This window comes from Taeniopygia guttata, chromosome W (genome assembly GCF_048771995.1).
Source record: "Taeniopygia guttata chromosome W, bTaeGut7.mat, whole genome shotgun sequence".
Taxonomy (NCBI): domain Eukaryota; kingdom Metazoa; phylum Chordata; class Aves; order Passeriformes; family Estrildidae; genus Taeniopygia; species Taeniopygia guttata.
In genome coordinates, this window is record NC_133064.1 from 17171057 (window position 1) to 17193539 (window position 22483).

At 44.5% G+C, this 22483-nt stretch overlaps 1 long non-coding RNA gene across 1 annotated transcript in view; it reads left to right on the forward strand.

Moving 5' to 3' along the window:
- LOC140682053 (uncharacterized) overlaps nucleotides 1-21276 on the forward strand; it is an 83158-nt gene extending 61882 nt beyond the window's left edge. The window contains exon 2 of the long non-coding RNA XR_012053289.1: nucleotides 2199-21276. This is a non-coding gene — a long non-coding RNA (uncharacterized lncRNA). The remainder of the gene's footprint in view (nucleotides 1-2198) is intronic.
- Nucleotides 21277-22483: the final 1207 nt, after the last annotated feature.

Consider the following 22483-nt stretch of genomic DNA (forward strand, 5'->3'; position numbering starts at 1 on the left):
GATGGTATAGATACCTCGGTAGAGGCAGGGTCTTGTCTCCCCACCACCCCCTGGGTCCTGGTGAGAGGCAGCTCGCACCCTCCCCCCCGTGCTGCCGGTGCCTCGGTGCAAACTCGGGCCCCGCCCATGCTCTGAGCTGCTGGGCTGCCTTGCCCTGCCCCCGTCCTGCTGTAGTCAGCCCTGGGGCTGGGAGCTGTGCAGGGGCCGGCCCCGCCCCTGTTCCCGGGGCAACGCGGGGGCTGGCACTGATAAGGAGGGTGTGGGGGAGCGGTGGGAGATAGGAAGGCATTGGAGGAGAGGGTGGAAGAGGGGTTGGAGGGTGGGGGAAGGAAAGGAATGTGAGTGGGAGGGGGAGTGGGGGGTGGGGGGGTCGGGGATCGGGTCGGAGCACATGCTTGCTGCCATTATCCAGCCGCGTGTTTCAGACACACTGCGCTGCTCTCTGAAGAGAACTCCGGACTACATTGCTCGGAAAAACATGGTGTTAGAAGGGGATAAGGGGTGGGTGAAGGGGTTTCAGGGCTGGGATATTGAGGAGGTGGGCAGGAGGGTGAAAAGGGAGTATTTGGACTGTGATCCTGTGTTCGTATGATTTGTTTCGCTTCCAAAGTCTTTTTTCGTTCTTGTAAAAATATCGGAATAAATAGAGAAGCTTTATGTTCACCATTTTCGACTTTTAAAGTTAATACCTTTCCAATTTGGTCCCAAAAAAGAAGTGAATTCAGTTCTTGCACAGTGAAATTTGGTATTTCTGCTGTTTGCCAGCATACGAAACGCAGGAGGAGCTTGTTTGAGAATGATACATTGTTTAAAATATTGCTAAGGTGTGTTAGTGTGCTCTTTTGTTCCAGCGACAGTTTTGTACCCATTATTTTAATCGTATCGCTGGTCTATTCTCCACCAGACATAACAGAGCACGAATTAATCGAATTTCCCTCCGTGGAAATTTCAGCGTGAGGGAGGCGGGGGAAGGGGCGGTTGTCCTGCCCTCTCTCTTGGGACGGGGTTTGTCCTGCCGCTCTGCCAGAGCTCCCTCCCGTCACTTTTCCCCCAGGGGAACGTGGGTACTCTCAGCCCACCGGTTTCACGCTGTCTAGCAGAGGGTCCCTAGCCCCCCGTCTTGCAAGCAGCCCCTCGCAGTCACTTATGGTAACTCCTCCCAGCCAGGTGCGGTCTCGGGTGACACGAACGGAGAACTTACCAAGGCTGTGAACCGCGGGGCTCGTCTGTGAACTTGTCTGGGGTCCCTCTCCAGCCGGCTCGCCTGGGGTACTCAGGCAAGGTCCCTGACTTTTCCCTGTCACTCAAAGCCTTTAAAGGCAGCTAGAGTAACAGGGCAGTTGACTGTCCCAAAAGCTCTTCTAGATCCTTTGAAAGAAGGACTCCAGCTTCTTCGTGGGCTCAGGGCAGCACATGTTTGGTGCCAACTGCTGGTCTCCCCCCGTCACGCAGCCCCCCGAATAATCCGACTAGCTCAGAGATAAGGGGCTGTGAGGGGAGGAATATCAGGAGAAGGGTAAAGGTATTCAAAAGAGGCTCTCACCCTAGGAGAAGTTGGTACAGCTCTCTTTATTCTGTGTTGTCCATGTGGAGAGCGGGGCAAAAGAGGACGAACAGGAAATGTCAGTGATCTATATAGGTTTTGGACAGGGTGGGCTTTCCTGGCTCTCCGTCAACCCCGTTGGGGTAGAAAAGAGGGTCCAGGGGTTATCTTGATCAGAGTCACAGGGTCCCGGGGAAGGGGGGGCAGAATGCCCATGAGCTCACTGTAAAACACCCCCCTTTAAGAAGCAGGGCAGACGGTGCCCATCGCCTTTTGGAGGTTATCTTCTTTGAGCCAATAAACTCGGAACTCTGATACCCCCAGAAGGACAGCTCCTTGCTTTTGTCAGAGTCGCTCTGCGTGTCTTTCAGTCTGGTGGCTTCGACTTCCCACAGGCCATACCTCATGCCCACAGCGGCACATGAGAGTTGCCTTTGCTGCCACAGTGCTACAGGTTCTGACCTAGCTGAGACTTGGGAACCTAGCAACAGCCTTTGTGGCTCCACGGTAGAATTCTCGCCTGCCACGCCGGCAGCCTGGGTTTGAATCCCGGCAAAGCCACTAGTGCTAGCGAGACTTGGGAAGGCACAGTGACAGATATTTCAACCATTTGCCTCATTGTGTCCAAACCCACACAGCTCTTTTTGTTTTTCAGCCGGCATCAGCAACAATTTTTTCCTTCATCTGGTTTCAATGAACACAAGGGTCTTTCCAACCACTGATAACGACTGACGAAATGCCACATTGGGCCTTTTGGTTGTTTGTTTTCTACCGCTCCTGTGAAACCTAACAGTGCTTCCTGCAGCACAGCAGAGTATCTGAGCAGCCATTCTAGATCTTCATTCTTCACAGGAACACTGATGTCTGCTGGTTCTTTTCCATCTATTTCTAAAATTCTGTCTCTGCCTTTTCATATCAACGCAGCAAGAGCATCTGTCCTGCCCATCACACAACTTCTTGGTTGAACGGATAAAAACACCCACTCAAGCAGGATTGCTTTTGATCCACGTTGGGACTCTCTCTTTTTCTTTTGCCATTGAAAAACAATGGCAAGCGGGGAAGCATCAGCATTGGAGAGGAACAGTGACAACAGCAAATGTTCAATGCAACGAGCACTCCAACCACGTAGTAATTTTTCTGAAACCCGAATCAAAGCTTTTTGTTGTTCAGGGGTGCAGACTCAAGGGCTGTTGGCATCACTGCCATGGAGCTATGGGAAAAATAGTTGCAGATCATTGTTGGTCATTCCTACAATGGTACAAACCCACTGTAGGTCTCCAAAGAGTCTCTGGGCATCGTGTAAAGTAGAAATGTTAACATGTAAGGTAAGTTTTTTGGGATAGAATTTGTGCATCTGTGATCAGCCAGACTAAGTATTTCCAGGGGGCTGATTGCTGTATTTTTTCTGGGGACACTGTCAATCCATGCTGCTTCAGTTGTGAAAAGAGCCAATTTAAGTCTGCATCTGCCAACAGCTGTTTGGTGGTAATGAGGATGTCATCCATGTAGTGATTAATCATAATGTTGGAAAAATGTCAACGAATTGGTCACCGGGCCCAGTCAAAAAACAGCTGACACATGGTCGGAGAATTGCGCATTCCTTGAGGGAGAGAAACCCACTCATACCATTTTGCCGGTGCTGTTCTGTTGATAGATGGCACGGTGAAGGCGAATCGCTGGGTATCTTGTGGATGAAGTGGAATGGTAAAGAAACAGTAAAACAGTCCTTTAGATCAATGACAACAATGCTCCACCCTTGTGGAATCATGGTGCAGGCAACCCAGGTTGCAAAGCACCCATTGCTTGCATCTGTTCATTCACCTTTCGTAAATCATGCACCAATCTCCATTTTCCTGATTTCTTGGGAACGATGAAAATCGGGGTGTTCCATGGACTGACAGAGGGCTGAACATGTCCAGCTTCAAGTTGCTGTTGTACTAATTGGTCAGCAATTTGCAGCCATTCTTCTGACATTGGCCACTGCTCAATCCACACGGGTGTTTCAGTCAACCAGGTAATTTTATGGATGGGCGGCTGCTCCACAGTGGCCATCATAGAAAATGCTGATCTGTGGTCAAAACCATCCCAAGCTGGGAAAGCACATCTCTGCCTATCAGTCCTGGAAGCAGTTGTGGTAATGGCATGACATATAATTGAGTCACAATAACTCGATTGTCTTCAAAAATGATGTTGATGGGGTCTCTGCTTACTGAAGGAATCTTCATTCCACCCACTCCTACAATGTGGGAACTTGGAGCTTGCAAAGGCCAGTTGGATGGCCAGTACATCTGATTGATAATTAAGACATCTGCTCCTGTACCAAGGATTGGTTCCAATCGAACGCAGTGGGAACCACGTTGTAGTTGTATTTTCTTGTATGGACTGTTATAAATTTGCGCCACAACGGATCATAATCCAATTAAAATTTTATTAATTACAGCAAGTAGAATATGAGCAAAGTCAGTGCTGGACAACAGGGGAGACGGCGCTCCACCAACTGCCGTGCTGATCTGTTCAAACAGCCTCCTTTTATTCCAATTTTAGTGGGGTCTCCTTTGTCTTCTTTTGTTTGTATAAGCAGTCTCTGGTGTAAGTGATTGTGGTTATCTTATCTTGCATCTTGCATAGGCAGTCTCCGGTGTAAGTGATTGTGGTTATCTTATCTTGCATAAGATGTGTCCGTTGGCTGTTTGCATATCCTCCGTTCCCTAACCTTATCTTAATAAACAATACCCCAGTCTGTAGTTTCTCACAATTCCCCCTTTTTCTTTTTATCCTATTATTGTTTATTAGACGCTGTTTTCATTCTCAGCACTGCAAATAAACCTTTTTCCACAATCCCAACATTTATCATAACACTCACATGGTAATACTTCAAAATTACAATAAGCGTAACCCCCTCGTGGCATAACACATTCACAACAATCTTCATTCTCATCAATAGATGCATTTTTATATTTTGCCCCCGACCTCGTAGTTAAAATAAGCAGTTTAGCTATGTCAAATTGTTTTTTAATATCGTGTAAAATACAGCGTAATATACAAGGCCCAAATATAAGTCCCAGAATCAATATAATAAGTGGTCCTGCTAAGGCAGACAACAAAGTGGTTAGCCAAGGTGAAACATTAAACCAATTTTCATACCATGTCCTGCCCGCCTCATGATCTTTTTTACGTTGATTTAACCTTTTCCGAAGTTCCGACATAGTGTCCTGGACTACTCCCGTATGGTCAGCAAAAGAGCAACATTCTTCATTGAGAGCTACACATAACCCCCCTTCCTTTAGGAATAATAGATCTAATCCTCTTCTATTTTGCAGTACTACTTCCGATAAAGACTTTACTGAAGTGGTTAAGTTTTGGATAGATTGTTCTATTTTTGCTAAATCTTCATCTACAGCCATCTGTAAACTTTGTAATTCCTGACTTTTTACTAGGGAGGCTATGCCTGTATCTGCTCCAACTCCACCCGCTATCAGCAGTGGAGCTAAGGTTACCACTGTAATTGGTTCTCATTTTTGTATATTCAGGTCTCCTTCAAAGTGGCGTAACACCTCCTCAGAGGTGTGATAGATCCGACGAGGAACAATAATCACCTGTACGCAAAACTGAGATTAGGGATAGGCAAGGCGTTACTCCATTACTCCAATGTCTGAACAAACCCATTTAGCTCCTGGTGTCAGGATAGCCCATTTGTCATTTCTATTCTTGTGTAAATTTGGTTTGCTTTCATTAAGGGCACGATAAGAGGCTTGCATTAAATTACTGACCAGCCCGAGGCTATTGCCTCACATCCCCAATAACCACAATAATAGTGTCTGGGATAATTACAGTAAGACGGTCCAGAGGCCGGGCATATATAAAATGGAGGTCGTTTTCCACAATGTATTGGTACTAAATCACAAAGTTTTACTATGAATTCATGTGGACCTGGGTTGCTAAAAGTGGCTATTGTTCTCGTTCCTTCCCAAGATATTAGTTCCCACTTAAATGGTTCATGTGGGTTCCCCCTTCTGCCTGGGTTATTATCAATATCAAGACTAATGGTATACCAGGAAAAAGGGTGTCTGTCAATTTTGCCAATTAAAATATATTTTTACCAATCCCAGGGAAGTTCAGCCGTTGCTGCTTTTGCGTCCCATTGTTCTGGTTCTTTTCTCCACAGTTTGTTCCTCTTCTGCCTCGCCCGTCGACTCGGTTGCTTCGAGTCACGGGGTGCAACATCTTCTCGGCAGCAAGGGAATTCTTCAGGAGAACAGCTGTTTCGGGATTTCTGCCTGTTTATATAGGCTTCCCACTTTGCAGCTTGAACTAATGGGGCAAAGCAAGACACAGTTAGTACTTCCCTTCTACACTTTATAGCCAAGATTTCAGCCACAAAGAGGACTGGTTCGTTGGAATGGTAACAATAATATTGAGGGTATCCACATTCACAGCGTGTCCACCATTTATCCTGGCATACCTTATGCCTAGAACAAGCAAATGGATAACAATTGCAGTTTAAATCATTACAACTAATTCGTATATCTAGAGTACATATATTATTTACATCAGCATATCTTCTATATTCACTATTGTGTGGCTACATATGTCTAGCAATTTCCTTCAACACACTTTGTATGCTTCCATATATAATAGATAAAAAAAGAAATAATTATAGCAAATATAAACAGCAATACACACTTTATACCAAAAGGCAATGCAGCAAAAAAATCAAATAAAGTCGTTATCATTGCATTATCTTTTCAGGGTTATCTTGGTGTCAGCTGGAGTACTGATTACTTTCCAGTGGGGTCTCGTCACTGGGCCTTTAATGCGGCTGGCATGAGTCCATCCACGCTCAGCAGTCTGGACAGCTGTTTCTGTTGTCAACAAAACAAGATAAGGTCCCTCCCAATTGGGTTTTAGGGTTTCTTCCTTCCACACTTTAATCAATATCCAATCCCCAGGTTTAACTTTGTGTATTTTTAAGTCCAACGGGGGTCGTTGCACAATCAGTCCATGTTCCCAAAGCTGGTTACGATGTTTTGCTAATTGTGAAACATATTCATTAATCACACGGTCTCTAATTAAAACATTTGTTTGTGGGCTTTCAATTCTGTAGGACATTCCATACACCATTTCAAATGCTGATATTCCTACATCTGCTCGGGGTCTGGTTCTGAGAATTAATAGTGCTGTGGGTAGGCATTTAATCCATGATAATTTGGTTTCTATCATTAATTTAGACAAAATAGTTTTAATTTCTCCATTCTTCCTTTCAACTTTTTCTGAACTTTGTGGATGCCATGGTGTACGGTATTCCCACTTTATACCCAAGCTTTCTGTCATATCTCTAACAATTTTTGACACAAAATGTGTTCTTCTGTCCGAGTCGATTACTTCAGGTACTCCATATCGAGGTATAACGTGTTCAAGTAACACTTTAGTGACTTGGTTAGCGGTTGCCCTGGAGGTAGGAAAAGCCTCAACATAATGTGTTAAATGATCCACCATTATGAATAAATATTTGTAACGCCCTACCCTAGGTAGTTCAGTAAAATCTACTTGTATATGTGAGAAAGGTCTGTATGCTGGGGAACGTCCTTCAGGAGGTCTTTGTTTTATGTTGTTTCGATTAACCCTTTGACAGGTCTCGCAGGCTGCCGTGACTGTCTTTGCTATATTATATACGCCTATACAGGCAAACTGTTGATTGAAATGATCAACTAATGCCCGAGTTCCCCAGTGTGTTTTACTGTGTATTTTTGAAAATATTTCAAGTGCTATGCCCTTCGGCAAGACTTCTCTCCCATCTGGCAATATGTATTTCCCATCCTGTTCCTTAGCTCCCATTTGTTCTAGTTTTTCTTTTTCTGCAGACTCAAAACTCAAATTTTTACTAACAGGTACTTGTTGCATAGTCAAAATTATATTATAATTGCCTGCCACTCGTTTTGCTTCTGTATCAGCTGCATTATTTCCCCTAACTTGATAACTTGTACCTCGCTGGTGTCCCTTTATATGTACAACTGCTATTTTATTTGGCATTTTCAATGCCCCCAGAACTCGCCGAATTAATTCCGGGTGTATCAGTTCTTTTCCCTGTGAGTTAACAAATCCTCTTTCCTCCCATATTTTCCCAAAAGTGTGTACTACTCCGAACGTATAACGTGAGTCTGTATATATAGTTCCATCCTTTCCCTTCAGTGACACTAATGCTTTCCTCAATGCATATAGCTCACAGACTTGAGCCGACCAGCTGGCACTCAGGGGGCCTGATTCTCTTGTCTTAAATTCTCCTTTTTCCAACTTAATGATGGCATATCCGGACAACCGTTTACCTTCCACTATTCGTGATGACCCATCTATAAATAATACTTCTCCACATTGTAGTTCTTCTTCTTCTAAGTCTGACCTAATGCGTGCTTGTTGTTCAATTGTTTGAAAACAATTGTGCAATGGTTCATTACCTTCTCCTGGGTACAAAAATTCAGCGGGGTTAACTGCTCCAATAGTTTTAAAAGATAGTTTAGGGGATTCTATAAGTATTCACTCATACTTTAATAATCGGCTATCTGTAAGCCATTTTTCTGCTTTTTGTTGTAACACTCCCCTGATGTTATGAGGCGCATATAAGACAACTTCTCCATTAAAAGTAATGCGATTTGTTTCCTCAAGTAATAGGGCAGCAGCAACAATGATTTGTAAACAACTCGGCCAACCCCTGCTCACAGGGTCCAACAGCTTTGATAGGTATGCCACCGGTTTCTTTTGTCCGGCCCATTCCTGAGTTAATACTCTGAATGCCGTTCCTTCATGTATGTTAACAAATAAATGGAATGGCTGTTTTAAATCTGGGAGACTTAAAACTGGTGCTTGACTTAGCTCCCTTTTGAGACTGGCAAACTGCTCTTGATCCTGAGGAGTCCACTTGGGTATTTTGTCTTTAGACAGTTGTTCATATAAGAATTTAACTTTAAAGCTGTAGTTCTCTATCCATTGCCTACAATACCCAAATAGCCCTAATGCCTGCCAAATTTGCCTCTTAGTGACAGGCATAGGTAATTCCAGAATTCCTTTAATACGCTCTGGATCTAATATCTTCTGGCCGTTAAACAGATAATGTCCCAGATATTTCACTTTTTCCTCCACAAATGGTAACTTTTCTTGTGATACCCGTAGTCCCTTTTGTGCAAGAAAGTTTAGGAGTCGAATGGTTTCTTTTCTTACATTCTCCTTATTATTCCCCGCTATGAGCAAATCATCTACATATTGTAACAGCACATTCCCCGTTTGTACCTGATATTCTATTAAGAGCTCTTCTAGGGCCTGTCCAAACAGATTAGGGGATTCAGTGAACCCTTGGGGGAGCACGGTCCATCTTAATTGCTGTCTCCGGCCCGTCTCTATGTCTTCCCATTCAAAAGCAAAATAATTACGGCATTCTTCTGCCAGTGGACAGGCCCAAAAGGCATCCTTTAAATCAATAACACTATACCAGGAATTATGGGGTCCTAGTTTGCTTAGCAATGTGTATGGATTTGCTACTACAGGGAACCGAGTGATAGTTCTTTTGTTTATTTCCCTTAGATCATGTACGAGCCGATATTTCCCATTTGGTTTCTTTACAGGCAAAATGGGGGTGTTAAAGGGTGACATACAAGGCTCTAAGATTCCTTGTGCCAACAATCGATCAATTTCTGACTTCAATCCTCTCCGTCCTTCTAAGGATATGGGATATTGCCTTACCTTCACAGGTATGTGGGGTTCGGAAATTTGGATTTTAATCGGTGGCATTTCCAGTCTCCTAATTGTGTCCGGAGAGTACCAGACATTGGGGTTAATTTGTTTTTGATCATCCACGGTCAAAGGATAAGCAGACACTGTCAACTCTTGATTTTTCACTTTAATTTCTAATTGAAATTCAACAATTAAATATGGTCCTAACAGATAAAATTCTGCTTCAGGGACGAGCAAGAGTTCACCCATTCCAAATTTATTTTCAGTTTCAAATACCACATTTTTGATTTTACTTACTTTAAAGGGTTCCCCTTTTGCCCCAATTACTTGCACTTTTTCAGGGGAAACTTTACATCCCTCAGGTATTTGCTTAATAGTTGATTTCTCAGCCCCAGTGTCTACTAAAAAGGTGAACTTTTGTTTATGGGGACCTATTTTTAATTTTATCAAGGGCTCATGATGACTCCGGTCCCCTAAGATATAGAGCCCCTGACTTTCCTATTCCGTTTTCAATATTTCCTCATCCCTGATCTTTTCTCTGCAATTCTTCTTTATATGTCCCTTCTTTCCACAGTAAAAACAAGATCTCTGTTCCTTTTCTATTACTACGTTCCCTTGTTTCATCCTAGCAGATCTGTGTTCACCAGTTTGCCCTTTGCGATCCTCTCTGACCGCTGCTACCATCATTCTTACTTGTCGCTTGCTGCTCTCTTCTTCCCGCCTTATGTAGACTTTCTGAGCTTCCCTCAATAATTCATCCAACCCTCTATTCTGCCAGTCCTCTAACTTTTCAATCTTCTTTCTGATATCTTCCCATGATTTTGCCACAAACTGAGTTTTGAGGAGCGCTTGCCCTAAAGGGTCGTTTGGATTTACCCCAGAGTATAGCTGAAGGGCTTTCCTCAGTCGTTCCAGCCACTCAGTAGGGCTTTCATCTTTCTTTTGCATTTCATTAAATGCTTTATTGATATTTTGCCCACGGGGTACTGCTTCTCTAAGTCCCTGAATTACTATAGTTCTCAGGTCCTGCATATGAGTTCTATGCGCCGGATCCTGATTATTCCAATTAGGTCTTTGAAGTGGCCATTTAATATCTGCTTGAGGTCCCTGGGCATGCTGAGCATCCCACAGTCTCATTCCTGCTCGTCTAATCATATCTCTTTCCTCGGTAGTAAATAATTGACCAAGGATAGATTGCATCTCATCCCAAGTATAAAGGTTTGGTCCCAAAAATTGATCTAGTCTTTCTGCTACTCCGAGTGGGTCCTTAATTAAATTTCCCATCTCGGTTCTTTTAAAATCTCATAGGTCAGCCGAATTTAAGGGTACGGAAATATATCCAATCACAGGTTGAGGTCCCCCCATGGGTATTTCCCTTACGGGGTACATCTGAGCTGCCCCTCTTTGACTTCTAGTTACGCGTCTAGGAGGGGGGGGAGACCCTTGTTCTGATTCTGGTGGGGGAGTGGGCGCTCTGGGGACCTCTGGAGGGGCTGCGGGAACAGGAGGAGGAATGTAAGGAGGGAGGGTTAGAAGGGTTTCGTCTAACTTGTCCTTTTTCTTTTGTTTTGTTTTTATTTCATTCAGCGGATAAAGTCCAGCTCCCGGTCTTTCTAGCCACACTTCCGCATATTGACTCTCCTCCGGGTTAAAGAGTTTTTTATTATTAACCCAGAGGTTTAATTGCTGTCTTACCCAATCTTCTTCTGATCCATAGACTGGCCAAAAGACATTCTTAGAAATCTTCTTCCCTCCCCATATCTTAGTACAATATTCTATCATGTTTTGCTTATCTTTCCCTAGGGTTCCAGGGAAATATCTCCAATTATCTAAGATATATGCCAGAGGGGTATTCTTAGGTACAGTAGATACCCTTCCCATGGGAGTCGAAGGCTTGCTACCCTTCGCCCCCATCTTCTGGAATATCCACAAACACACACTCACTCGCTCCTCTTGTTCCTGGCCCAGTCCCTCGCGGGAGATGGAAAACGCAGTATTTAAGAGTCCACACTTGCTTGGTTCAGTATATCGAACCTCTCATTCGTTATATTCCAGGAAACCCAATCCCGCCCGAACGGCAAACCCGCGAACAATTTCGCCGCGAACAATTTCGCTCTGCGAATAATTTCGCAATATACTTACGCGTCCTGCGTCTTCGTCCGGACTCCCGTGCACAGAATTTTTATGGGATTTTACCGGTTTCTCCTTTGCTCATTATCCTAGACTTTAGGTTCGTTGGTAAGGTTGGGGTAAGCTGTTGGTCACGGGGCCGCAAAATGTCGCGGGGCGCCTCCCCGGAGGACCAAAGCCCACCGTTCCTTATCTGAGTCACGGCACCAGAAATTGTTATAAATTTGCGCCACAATGGATCATAATCCAATTAAAATTTTATTAATTACAGCAAGTAGAATATGAGCAAAGTCAGCGCTGGACGACAGGGGAGACAGCGCTCCACCAACTGCCGTGCTGATCCGTTCAAACAGCCTCCTTTTATTCCAATTTTAGTGGGGTCTCCTTTGTCTTCTTTTGTTTGTATAAGCAGTCTCTGGTGTAAGTGATTGTGGTTATCTTATCTTGCATAAGCTGTGTCCATTGGCTGTTTGCATATCCTCCGTTCCCTAACCTTATCTTAATAAACAATACCCCAGTCTGTAGTTTCTCACATGGACGATCTTTCATGTCAATTGTAAAGAAGACATCATGGCCAGTTGATCCAAAGCTATTGTCTTGTCTTTCAAATTCAGTTGGTTCTTTTGGACGCTGGCAATGTGGCAGGAAAATTTCAATTGCTACAATTTGGGCAATCTTGCGTCCTTTTGGAATTGTCACAGGTGGTTGCAAGGCATGAACCATTATTTTTCACTTGACCAGTGAAGTCTGCATCAATGACGCCGGGAATCATGATCACACCTTGTTTACTTGTGGAAGATCTCCCCAGCAACAAACCTCCAACTAGAGAAGTTGTGCTGTATAGTGGACCATATACATTGGTAGGAATTAAGGTTACCTTTGTATCATTCAGAGTGACTTCTGTTGCTGTGGCCACATTGACTCCAAGACTTCCCCAGGTGGCAGGTTGATTGTTCAACAGGAAGCCGTTCATGGAGTCTGTGGGGTCAGGGCATCGATTTATTTCTTCATGCGGTGCTTCGACGTGCTGTGCTGGCCGCTTCCTGCTCTGTGACAAGCTTCTGTAGCATGGTTGTCAGTGTTGCACCTGTGACACCACACAATCTTCTGGCAGTCTCGCCGGATATGACCTGTTCCGCCGCATTGAAAGCAGTTGGTTTCAGATGATCCAAGGTTAGGTTGACTTTTGCTGTGATGGAGAGAGTTGTTACCATTGCTGCTTGACAAGGCAGCTGCAATCATGTGTCCTTGTTGCATAGCATCCTGGATAGTTGCTGTGAATGCCGCAGCTTGGTTGCTTTGTTCTGCGCGTGTGGCTCTAACAAGCATCTCATCGACTGGACAGCCTTGAGGAAGGGTGGCTAAGATGGTCCTTGTATGTGAGTTAGCATTTTCAAAAGCAAGTGAGCGGAATAAATGATCTTGAACATCTGGTGGTACATCAGGAGCATCTTTCAAGGCAGCTGATTGCCTATCAATAAATTGTCCACATGGTTTGGTGGCTCCTTGCTTTATGGTCTCATAAGATGCTGACTTTTTCTTGTCTGGTACCAAAAGCAAAGCTTCCTCAATTGCCAAACATCTCCATTCCCTTTCAAACATGAGGAACTGTGAAGGTGTCAGCAGCAGGGAGGCAATATTAGATGAATAAGAAGGACAAAGCACATCTGCTGTAAATATATATTGAATGATGTTCCTTGCTGCTTTTTGACCTGATCCCATAAGTGGTGACTGTCTGCTTGGCTGCTTGGAGGATTTTCCACTCGTGGGGCTTCCACACGGCATTCTCAATAGATACTATGACAGAACAGGCCAGAGAGCTGACAACCTCCCTAATCTCCATCTAAAATAGCATCTTTTACTACTGAAGCCCATCGCGACTGCAATGGATTTTTTAAAACAGCTGGTAATGCCAATTGCTGCTCAGTGGAAGGTTCCACTGATTGAACCTGATGATTTGAAAGGGTGGCAAGTTGGGCTAATTTTGCTGTAATATATTTGGTCTTTGCATCTTATTTTGTGATCGCTTTTCCCTACAACAATTGATATCAGGGGAGTCTAACTCTGAGTCATCGGAATCGGAGACTGGTGGGGAGTGGGCACTGCAGATCTACCATGGTAGGGTAGGAGCTAACTGCGGCGGGGGGCTGTGCTGCTGTTGACTGTGTAGCTGCCTTTGCCATCTCGCAAGCATGGCTGTGTTCAGGCCCCCCTCCCCGCGCCGGGCTGTCCGCTGCCGCCAGGTACCGCCGAGCCCCGCCTCTGCGCGCGCCGCCGCCACCGCCGCCGCCGCCGCGTCCACGGGGGGGTGAGAGGCTGGCGCTGCCTCGCTCCCGTCTCCGCCCTGGTCTCTGCCTTGACCTCCGCCCCTGTGTTCAGCTTCGTGATTCAGCCCCGTTTCGTCGCCAACTCTGCCTGCCTCCTCAGGTGTCACCCTGCCTCCCAAAAGAGGCGGCTGGGCTACTTCCTCGTTCGCCTCATTCCAGGGGAACAGTGACCTGGTAACATCCGCCGTCTGAGGGCGAACTTCCGCCGCAGACGCGTTGCTGTTTGCACCCGTGTCTATACGAGCAACAAATTCCTTAACAGAGGAACTGACTGGAGCCTTCTGCCCATGCACTGGCCGCATGTTATAAACACTAAAGAAGTTTTCGACCCATGATGGCTTCTGGACCTCTATCTGTTCTGGTGTGGACCACTCAAATGCCTGAACGGCAGCTTCCGCGGCCTTTTTCTCCGCGGCCATGCTCTGCAAGGTATGTAAAATTTTTTCCAAATGCCTCTGAAATCCAGTATTGTTTTCTTATTTTTCTGCCCTCCACCGTGGCATCCCAAAGCAACTGCCCTAGTTCTTGCCATTCGGTTTCACTAAAAATCAGCAAAGGTTTTTGTAACTTGCCCCTGTTCCTTGCTGTTATAAATTATGACACGGGACCAATTTGTGTCACTTTATAATTTTATTAATTTAGCAAGCAAGCAATACGGGCAAATGCAGCGCTGGGCGGCTGGGGAGCCTCTGCTCCCACCAACGGCTCGCACCGCACTTCCCGGTCTTTCAGTTCTTACACCCCTTCACTTCCGGACTTTGTGACATTCTCGATGTGCTCTGCATCTGCACAGCGTGTTGCTAGGGGTCTTTTTTCTGCTGTCTGGTGGTCGTTTGAGGAAAGCTCCTATTCTTCTTCCTCCGAGGTAGCATTAACCCTGCAAACACTTCTCCAAATATGGTAACGCAGCCTTCAAAGATCTCTCAATTCCACTATCTACTAATAGCAGTACATCCTGCCCTCCTGCCCCACTGTTTCCTGCGACTTACACTATCCCTGGGGCTTTTCCTGATGAACAAAAACTATGCTATTGTCTTTCACACTTGCCCACAAAACCAGCTGCTCTATATCAGCCTCTTCTACTTTTTCACCTCTCTTTGAGAGAATATGCAAAAGGAGCCGCAAAGAAGCCTGTAGATTCCCATCACTTTTCACCCTCTTTGTTTGCGGCTTACCTCCACCACCGCGGGGCACTCCGGTCACTTTTATTTGGCGCAGCAGCACCCCCCACCCCCCCACCCCCCCGTTCCAGCTCCTGGCTCCGTCTACGTCCACGCCTGCCGCTCGAGCTGATAGTAAAAGGGTTTTAAAATCATGGAAGGTGGTGAAAAATTGCCACTGAATGGAACATTGCAGCATAACACTATTTTGCAATTGATGTTGTTTTGTAAACGCAAAGGAAAATGGGATGAGGTTCCGTATATTTATTTGTTTTTCTACTTGCAAGATAAGCCAGAATGGCAGGTTGAATGTGGATTGGTGGTAGTTAAGGCATCTGCAAGTGATAAGTGTGGGGTTTGTGTGAAGGAGAAACATTGTTTAGAACATTTTGCATTGAAAGAAACTCTGAGTGAGAGGAACGATACAGATGTTTATTTACAGGTAGCCCGCACAAGACCAAGAGAACCTAACCCTATCCTGCCTGCCCCTACCCCTACTTCATCACCTGCGTCACCCAATCCTATTTTGTCTCGTCCTATTTCACCCACTCAAACTCTCTCTCCTTAACCTCCTCTTCCACCATCACCTGACCCCTCTTCCCCTGGAGATGATCTAAATTTACCTGTGATACATAGAAGGGGGGAGGATGGAAGTAAAGGAGATAGCGATAGTGGAGATGAAAGTGAATCTGCGATACCAGTATCTCATAGGACTCGGAATCGGTCAAAGCCTGCCCCGGTCTTGGCCAGAAAAGATCTGGGTAGACCAAAGCGGACTGTGATTGCTCCCTTACGACAGGGAATAGGAGCGGAGGCGCCGGTGTTTGTAAAGGTACCTTTTTCCCCTGTGGATTTAGTAATTTAGAAACAATCGGCTGGAACTTATAGAGAAAATCCTGATAAAGAGGCAAGAGTGGTAAAAATTATTATGAAAACTCAGAATCCAGATGGGGATGATATACAAGTAATATTAGACACCCTAATGGATTCTACAGAGAAAGAGATGGTGCTTAGAGCAGCCAAGGAAAGGGCAAGGGCGGATATCAGAAATAGGCTTGTAATGGGAACCCTAGATAATAATTTACCAACTGAGGATCCAGGGTGGGATCCTAAAGCACCTGGGCATATGCAGAGGCTGAAGAAATATCAGGAGTGAGTCCAGATAGGCGTTCACAATGCTGTGCCTAAGACTATAAATTGGTCTAAATTGTATGAGATAAGGCAGGAGAAGAAAGAATCCTCTAATGCGTTTTTGGAAAGGCTCAAGGAAGCAGTGAGAAAGTACACAGATCTCCAAATAGATACACCACTGTAGTAGATAGGGACAGGCGAATGGAAGATCCCAGGATGTGACGGAAAGAAAGACCCTTCCCCCCTCACCCTGCAACACATTATCTACCACCCCCAGAACATGTAACCACACCTAACCCAGTAGTTTTCCACTCCTGACTAACCCTAGAGACCCTACCAACCCCCCCTGACGTAGCAAAGTCCCCAAAGACTATTTAAACCCATGAGATAAGATAATAAACGCTTTTCGACCGTCCACCACACTGGTGTTTGCGTGTGTCGTTAGCCCGAGTAGCCCGGACTAGGCCGGGCTGCCGTGCTGCTTCTTGCAACCAGGTCGCCGTTGCCTCCCCTGAAGGCAACATACCACAAGCAAAGATTCAGCTCACTCTCATTTTTCTGGGGCAGTCACAGCATGACATTGGGAGAAAACTGCAAAAACTAGAAGGGGAAGAATTAAGGAATCTGGACAAATTGCTTGAAGTAGCTTGGAAAGTATACAATAACAGGGAAAAAGAGGCCAGTAAAAGACAACAGCAAAACCTCTTGGCAGTAATACAAGGGAAAGGAAACCCAGGCATCAGAGGGAGGGGCAGGGGTGGCTGTGGACTGGGGAGGGGAGGTGGACTTGGCAGGGGACACGGCGGAACTGCTGTGCCAAAATTGAGATTTAACCAGTGCGCTTTTTGCATGCAAGAAGGTCACTGGAAGAATGAGTGTCCAAACCGGTATTACCAAGGCAACCAGCCAAGCCAGGATCAAGAGATTGCAAAATTAATGGTGCTGGGTGAATACAATAATTGATTAAATACGGGAAATACCAAGGAACCTTTCGTGACCATACAGCTAGGTGATAGAGCAGTAAAATTCCTGGTGGATACGGGGGCCACGTATTCTGTACTGAATGATTTGCAAAGACAAATTGGGGACAAACAAACAACAATAGTCGGGGCCACAGGGAAGGAGGAAAATCGGCCATTCCTACAACCCTTAGGTCTGTGTTTTGGAAATAAGGTCCTGATGCATGAATTGTTGTATGTGCTTGAGTGTCCAATTCCCCTTTTAGGTAGAGATTTACTGGCAAAACTTGATGTGGTGATAACCTTTGAGAATGGGGAGCTTTTAATGAAAATACCTGAATCAAAGACAGGACAAATTTTAATGATTAAAGAAAAAACAGCTCCCTCTATACCCAGGGAAGTAGAAGATGCAGTAATTCCTTCAGTATGGGAAACAGATATACCTGGGAAATCTAAATTAGCACAACCAATACATGTTGAATTAAAGGAAGGGGCAAAAGCAGTACAGGTTAAACAGTATCCTATAAAACCAGAAGCACGGCAGGGAATGGTAAAAATTATTGATAAATTCTTGAAATACCAAATTTTAGAAGAATCTGAATCAGAATATAATACACCTATATTTCCAGTGAGGAAACCCAATGGTGAGTATAGACTAGTGCAGGATTTGAGAGCAATAAATGAAATAACTAAGGACATTTATCCAGTGGTTGCCAATTCCTACGCATTATTAACATCCATGAAAGAGACATATAAATGGTTTACAGTAATTGATCTAAAAGATGCCTTTTTCTGCATACCCCTTGACCAAGAAAGTAGGAACCTGTTTGCCTTTGAGTGGGAAAATCCAGGAAATAGCAGAAAGACCCAGCTCACCTGAACACGGCTCCCAGAAGGATTCAAGAACAGTCCGACTGTATTCAGAAACCAACTGGCAAATGAGTTGGAGACCTGGACAGCAAGAGGGCAAGTACTGAGAGAACAATACCTGCTGCTACAGTATGTTGACGATATACTGATAGCCACAGAGGAGAAAGCAACCTGCATAAAGGTAACAATTGAGATTTTAAATTCACTGGGAATGGGAGGATATAAGGTATCTAAAGAAAAAGCACAAATTGCCCAACAGACTGTGATTTACCTGGGATGTGAAATCTCACAAGGGCAGCGAAAACTGGGTACTAACCGTATTCAAGCTATTTGTGCCATTCCAGAGCCCCAGAATTTACATGAGCTGCGAGTCTTCCTTGGGATGACAGGGTGGTGCCGCCTGTGGATCATAGACTATGGACTAATTGCAAAACCCCTGTATGAGGCCCAGAAGACGCAGCCATTTACCTGGGGCAAACCACAGAAGGAGGCTTTCCTTGAACTAAAGTAGGCCTTGACAACTGCTCCTGCATTGGGGTTACTTGATTTGTCCAAAGATTTTCAGCTGTTTGTACATGAAAGGATGTGTCGGGCATTGGGAGTCCTAACCCAACATTTGGGAAGCTGGAAAAGGCCGGTGGGCTATTTTTCCAAACAACTTGACAACGTCAGTGCCGGATGGCCTTCATGTCTGCGGGCAGTCGCAGCCACTGTGATCCTTATACAAGAAGCCAGAAAGCTCACCATGGGAAGGCACATAGATGTTTATGTACCACATATGGTAACTACTGTGTTGGAGCAGAAGAGGGGCCATTGGCTCTCCCTGAGTCGAGTGATGAAATTCCAGGTAATCTCAAGGGAGCAAGATGATTTAACATTAAAAACAACTAACCTTTTGAACCCAGCCTTGTTCCTAGGTACAACATCTGAAGAAAGCCCATTGGGACACGATTGCATGGAAGTAATAGAACACACCTGTGCGGCTAGAGCAGATCTGAAAGATGTCCCCCCAGAACAGCCAAAGATAAAGGTAAAAAGTTCAAATGTGAGGAAGACTACAGAAGCCTTCATTAAAAGACCACCAGAAGGCTGATGACGACCACAGAAGGAACTGACACATGCACAAAAGCAACAAACTGTTGCAAAACCATGACACAGCTTTATGCAAATATGAGTATGCTAATGATATGTTGACATTGTGACATTGTGTGGAAGGACTTTTTAAATGTGACTGAAGGCTAACGTAGATTGAGTGAGTTTTTGGCAGAGAGATGCCCCTCTGTCCCAGAGCTGAATAAACAAATACCTGCTCTGTAGCCATCTGACTATAGAGTTTTATTTTCTTGCACAATTTTAGGCTTCAGTCAGATCCCCAGAACTCATTCCAATCTCCTCAGCATATAATTTTCAGGGTCCTGATATCTGACTATAAACTTTTTCAACTTAGCCAAAACTTTCAGTGATTCTCCAATCCAAAGTCTTTCTTCTAGTCACTTTTGCAGCTGTCGCTTCTGCACAGCAACACATCTCTTACCATTACTGCACATGTTTCCCTTGGTAATTTCATACTTTGACCTGAGGAGATAGGAAGAGGTACATAAATTAGTTTCCATAACCATATGAGCTCCCAAAACTAAATTGAGGTAGGAACCTTTCCCATCCACTATGGAAACCATTAGGAAAATATATAAACTTATATAAACATGCATGAATATAAACATAGGAACAACAACAGAAATGTGACAATCACTAGTGGAACTTACTCAGTCTTAGCACTGAAAGGAATGAGAAGGAAGTGTGTTTACAACAAACTCTGGGCCTGATGGTAGATAAGGCCAGATACAGGGAGGTGAAAGGATCAATGGAGGGTACAATAAATTCCATAGGAATGCCACTGATTGACACAGACTGTTACTCACTCAAGACTGTGTTAAATCTCTAGATTTAGAGAAAAAGAACAGAGACACAAAGAAAAAGAAAAAGAAAAAGAAAAAGAAAAAGAAAAAGAAAAAGAAAAAGAAAAAGAAAAAGAAAAAGAAAAAGAAAAAGAAAAAGAAAAAGAAAAAGAAAAAGAAAAAGAAAAAGAAAAAGAAAAAGAAAAAGAAAAAGAAATGTATAGACATTGGAAAGGGGGTCTATTAGTTGATTCAAGAAATCTGTACCTCTCAAGTACCCCAGCCAACAGGGAAAAAGAGAGGGACATGCGGTTGGGAAATTAGGATAAAAAGTGTTATAGATGAGTAATGTGATGGTTTGCTCTCACAATTAAGGGGTTAATATTATGTGTGTCTTAGGAGAAGTTTTGTAGATGTATAGTTATGTTACTCTAATATGTCCTCCCATAGTCCTCTTTCCCCTCCCCCTTGTATGGTTGTCACGGGATGGCCTTGGTAGTGAGGGCATTTGGGGAGGGTCGGCTTGTTACTATGGCAACACCTGACCGCCAATCAAGATGTAAGAAGGTGATCTCCACCAGTGGATGGCAAAGAAGGAGTTGACTGACAAGACTTTGGGAGGGGCTAGTGGTATAAAAGGCAGAGCATCCATTTTGTAGATGAGCACATGGCGTTTGAGTCCTTTGCTCCCAGCGGTGCTCTTTCTCCTTATTCAGTCTTTTGTATTTTAAGATTTAATAAACCTTTGCAATTTTAAAAGTGAGCATCATTCCTCACAAAAACGAGGCTGCATCGTCTACATGTTTGAGAGATCCCATGGGAAATGCCCATGACCTCTCCCTTTATTTGAATAAAGTTACAGGACTACACTGTCTCCTTTCTGGACATAAACCTGTGCTGTTTGTGGATTAATTTTCCTGACAATCTGGGGAATCTTATCCAGGGTATTTCCACCATCAAGGGGATCCTGGGCAGCAAGCAGAACTGAAGGTGCACCTCACCCAGTTTTGGTGTCTAACACCCCTTGGTGGTGGCTGGCACCGAGACTGTCCAAGAGACAGATGAGTGGCAGACCGGGGTGGCGGGGGGGGGGGGGGGCTGTGAAGAGTCCACATGGAAGGACCACTGAAAATCTCACCAGTGAGTAAAATGGGATCTTTGGGGAACAAACCTGGGAGGGCACCTATGGAGGGTAGCACAGGTAAAACAGGGCACCCATGGAAGGTTGCAAAGGTAAAGCTAGGAAGGGGCTCCGACAAAAGGAATGATGATCACAAAATATCTCCAAAGAATCCTGAAAGGAATGAGGGACTTGTCTTTACAAACAAACTGTGGGTCTGCTGGTAAATAAAGCTAGATACTGAGAGATAAAAGAAACAATGGGAAGCATCCCACTGAGCGATAAATGGAATGAGAGATTTGTCTTTACAAACAAACTGTAGGTCTGCTGATAAATAAAATTGGATACTGAGAGATGAAAGAAACAATGGGAGGAACCATAAATTCCATAAGGAATTCTACTAACTGACACAAGAAAAAGACAAAGGGCAGGGAGCATACATTAGAAGGGGCTCTTAGGTATTAAGCATTTCAAGAAGTCTGTACCTCTCAAGTGCCTCAGCCAAAGGGGAAAGAGAGAGGGACATTCAGCTGGAAAATTAGGATAAAAGGAGGCTTCCATAAATTCAAGAGACCCCAGGTGAATGCCCCATGGCCCCATGGCCTCTCCCTTTATTCTAATAAAGTTGCAGGACTCCTCTGCCTCCTTTTGGACATAAACCTCTGGTTTTTGTGGATTAATTTTCCTGACAATCCCTTGAAAGAATGTGGAGTTCATTTGCATATTCTCCCAGAAGTAATTAAAGACACGGATGTCCAAAGAGGGCAATAAGGGAAAGTTGAGAAAAAGTCTTGACAATACATGCCCAGGAGGACAATAAGTGTGGATGTGACAGCCTGGTCAGAGAGCAAGAAAACAAGATAAGTTTTTTCATGGCAGACTTGTGAGACTCTTAGGGAGTTTTAGAGAAATGATGATAGCTTATTATTGTAAACAATCTGCAGGTGGTGTTTTTCTACTCTTTGTTTTTCTGTTCTTCTCAAGGATTGTTTGTGAGAAAAGTGTTCTTGTTAATTAGTGTCATGGTTTGACGCTGGCACAATGCCAGCGCCCCATGAAAATACAACTTACCAATCAAATGCTGTGAAATGTGATCAAGAACAGAGCAAAGCAGGCCAAACTTAATAACAAAGGAAAAACTTTATTACACTACTACTACTACTACTATAAAAGGAAAAGAAAGGAAAGAAAAAAAACACACAAAATTCGAAATGAAAACCTTCTAAAACATTTCTCCTCCCTCCACCCAACTCCACCAAACCCCAGCGAGACCCATTTGGATCCTTAATCAAGTTTTCACCCTTCAATATAATCAATACTGAGTCCATCGGGGAAGAGAGGAGTCCCCCTTGCACCATAGACCCCCAGGAAACACAGCTGCCACCTCTTGTGTTTCCAATGTCACACGTGGCACCGCCCAGACACACCGGCCAGTGTGACATTCTCCTCTCCATGTCACAGTGCTCTCACCACCGTGCATGGACAGAGACTGCTTATAGGGCCCCTTTAAGGATGCTTTGCCAAGGACCACCAGGAACAACAGTCCAGTATCGCATTTCGGGACTAGAGTCCCCCCCATTTTCCCCTGGGGCCGAGGGTCCAAAAGACAGAGATCGCCTTCTCTTC